Source organism: Penaeus monodon, unplaced genomic scaffold (genome assembly GCF_015228065.2).
Source record: "Penaeus monodon isolate SGIC_2016 unplaced genomic scaffold, NSTDA_Pmon_1 PmonScaffold_4741, whole genome shotgun sequence".
Lineage (NCBI taxonomy): Eukaryota > Metazoa > Arthropoda > Malacostraca > Decapoda > Penaeidae > Penaeus > Penaeus monodon.
The window spans coordinates 17,501-20,992 of record NW_023659599.1 but is presented as its reverse complement, the minus strand read 5'-3'; the positions used below and the strand labels follow the sequence as shown (position 1 = coordinate 20,992).

General features: G+C 65.1%; 1 pseudogene; it reads left to right on the top strand.

The window, feature by feature from the left end:
* Positions 1-2,194: 2,194 nt before the first annotated feature.
* Positions 2,195-3,492, top strand: part of LOC119571012 — a 5,691-nt pseudogene continuing 4,393 nt past the window's right edge.

Here is a 3,492-nt window from a genome sequence, read left to right as displayed (position 1 = left end):
CCCCTGGCCGTCGCGCGGGCCTCCGCCGTCGGTTGGTTAGCGCCGCCGGCGGCGCGCCCCGCGGCGCCGGAAACTGGCGTCCGCTTCGCAGTCTTCTTCTTAGAGGGATAAGCGGCAGCAAAAAATATACTAGCCGCACGAGAGTTTGAGCCATAACAGGTCTGTGATGCCCTTAGATGTTCTGGGCCGCACGCGCGCTACAATGGAGATTTCCCGCGAGCTGTCCCTGCTCCGAGAGGAGCGGGTAACCTCGTAAAAGCTGTCCTTAAAGGGATTGGGGCTTGCAAATTTTCCCCCATGAACGGGGAATTCCCAGTAGGCGCAATTCACCAATTGCGCCGATTTAGTCCTCCCCTTTTGGGTACAAAACCCCCCGTCGCTCCTACCGATTGAATGGTCTAGTGAGGGCACCGACTGGCGCCCTTGGACCGCAAACCGCCGCCTCGGCGGCGGCCACGCCCTCGGGTCGAGGGAAAAAGGTGTCCATGCTGTGTCTTTTTGAGGTAGTAAAAGTCGTAACAAGGTTTCCGTAGGTGAACCTGCGGAAGGATCATTAACGAGTGCTAGCAGCAGCAGCAGCACCCACCACCGAGTAGTGGTGCCGCCGAAAGAGGCAACTCGCGTGAAACCCCGAACGATCGGACCGGACGGGACGGACGCGACGGGCGGGGGCCATTTGACCAAGGGGCGGAGACGGTCTTGTCTCCTGCCGCGGTCCACCTCCCAGCTCCTCGTCCCCATCCTCCTTCCTCCTCCCCCCTCCGCGGGGGCTCTCGGCACGGCTCCCGGCCCTTTTCTCTCCACCATCCCTCCCTCCCTCTGGCCGGCCGGCCGGAGGAGGCGGGAGGAGAGGAGGGGCCGAACCCAAAAGTCTTTGTCAGCCCCGCCTGGGTCACCGGGGCCTACGAGGTCGGCGACGGCGCCGGGCGCGAAGCGCGCTCGGCGCCGTGGGCTACGCGTTTTCTCAGAGCGCAGGTTACCCTCCCCTCCGGGGCCCCTTTTTTTGAGTGGGAGGCGATCGAGTAGTGTGTGTGTGAACTCGAGGAAAGAAACCCAGCAAAGACCTTAACGGGGATCACTTGGCTCGTGGTCGAGGAAGACCGGGGCAAGAAGCGATGTTTTGGGTGGCTATCGAAATTCTCCCCGTGATTCCATCGACGGGGTCGAACGCACATTGCGGCGGCCCTGTGCCTTCTTCGAAGGACGGCTGCCACCTTCCCTCGAGTGTCGTGACGTTGCCTCCCGGGAGACAGTACGGACGGCTGCGGACTGCGGCGGCGGAGGGCTCCGGTCCTCCTGCCCCTTTCCGCCCGTTCCTCCGGGAAGGCCGCTACGAGAATCTCTTTAGTGAGGCAAAACCCAGCGCCGTGTAGGTGGCCCCCTTTCGCGGCGGCGGCTCCTCCTCCCCTCTCCCCCCCCCCCCCCTCATCTGAGGCAGGAAAAGGGAGCAGGAGCTTCCGGCGGCGGGGACTCCGCAAAATGCACAAGGGGGGGTGTTTTGGGTCCGGCGGCTTCTCCTCAACCTGCCGCTCCACTCAAACCCTGCCGGAGGTGCGGCGGCGGCGGGGGGGACTTGTTTCTGCGCTCGCTCGCACGACCATTCCGCCCTGGGGAGTTCGCCGGACCAAGAGGGGCGGGTTTTTCTTTGGAGGAACTCGCTCCCGGGTCCGGACGTTCCCTTAAGACGCTTGGAGGCTCGCTCTCTTCCGTGGGCCGTCGGCTGGGACGGGCGGACGGACGGCGGACTTACCTCGTCCTCCTCCTCCTCCTCGTCCGGCCGACTACCGGCCGATTGTTGGTCGGGACCTGCCTGCCACTGGCCCAGAAAAGGCGAATGTTCCGAAAAGAGCCGGAGAGGCGCTCTTCCCAAAGCCGTGAAAGCCAGCCGCCCGGGTGCACCCCCCCCCCCCCCCCCCGAAAGGGAGGGGAAAGGGGGGCGGGCCATCCGGCCGTGCTGGAGAGGGCAAGGGCGCACCCTGAACCCGCGAGACCGCGTAGATTGGGGCCCTCTCCGCGCCACGAAACCCCCCGTGGGTTTCGGGGCAGGCAGGGGGGCGGGGAAAAAGCCGTTAATCAACGGACTAAGAGACGAAATGACCCCAAAAGCACAAAACAAGAAAGACGACGGCGACGGGGGCGGCGGCGGCGGCGACTCGTTCGCCCGCTCGCTTGCTCGCTTTTGTTGTACGTACGTCGACCTCGAGTGGAGGGGGATGACCCGCCTAATTTAGCATATTTAAACAGCGGAGGAAAAAAAAACCAACCGGGATTCCTGAGTAAGTGCGACCGAAACGGGGAAAAGCCCCGCGCAAAGCCTCGCGTCCCCTTTGCGGGGGCTCGAGGGGTGCTTGCGTTCGGGAGAGGTCCTGCACGCGCTTCCGAGCCGCCTAAGGTTTTTCATGAATGACTCTCATAAACCCCCGGAGGGTGCAGGGGCCCCTGTGGCGGAAAGGGACTTCCTCCTCCTCGTTCGCGGGGAGGGGGGTTTTTGGGAGTGCGGAACGGGCCCCTCCTTAGCGTCGGGTTGCCTGAAACGCGCACCCTAACGCAGGTGGTAAACTCCATCTAAGGCTAAATATGACCACGAACCGATAGCGAACAAGTAAACCCTGAGGGAAAGTTGAAACAGAACCTGAAAAGAGAGTTCAAGAGAACGTGAAACCGTTTTAAAAGGCTAAACGGGCGGAGATTCGAAGATCGAACTGGGGGGATTCAGTTCGTCGGCCTGCCGGGGGACGGCAGCGGGCGTGGCGACTTCCCGTTCCGGAGGCCTCGGCCGAAGGAGCCAACGCGGGGAGCGGCCCCCCCCCCTGCCCGCGCCGGCGGGCGATCTTCCCCCCGCAGTAGGTCGCCGCGACGCGTTGGGGACACACGGGCGTCTGAGGCCCGGGGCCTGGTAGGAACCGGGGGCGCGTTCGTCCTCCGCTCCTCGTTGGGCGGGGGCGTTTTCCAGCGCGCCCGTCCGGGGATCCCCCGGTGCCCTCGTCTTGCCCCCCCGACGGTCTCTCCTCCGGGGCCTGCCGGGAACGGGGGACTGGTCCGAGGCCGCGGTCGAGCCTAATTCGCTGGCTCCCGCGCTTCCCTTTCCCTCTCCCGCGTGGCCTTCGCGGCGTGCAAAAAGTCGGTACTCCCCCCCGCCCCGTCTTGAAACACGGACCAAGGAGTCCAACATGTTGCGAGTCAATGGGGGCGCTAAACCCACGGGCGCAATGAAAGTGATCGGGCCGATCCCTCGGAGCAGCGGGCGGCCGCGCGCACCCGGACGGAGTGACTGACTTTCCTCCCCGGGACGGCGCGGGCTCCCTCCCGTCCCGCACGCCCCGCACGCCCCTCACCGGGGGGGGGGGGGCGCAGGTCCGGGGCTCGCCATGACGAACGGTCGCCCCCCGCCTCGGCGGGGTCGGCGCCGGATGTGTCGGCGGGGACCCAGAGCATAGATGTTTGGGACCCCGAAAGATAGTGAACTATGCTTGGCCAGGATGAAGCCCAGGG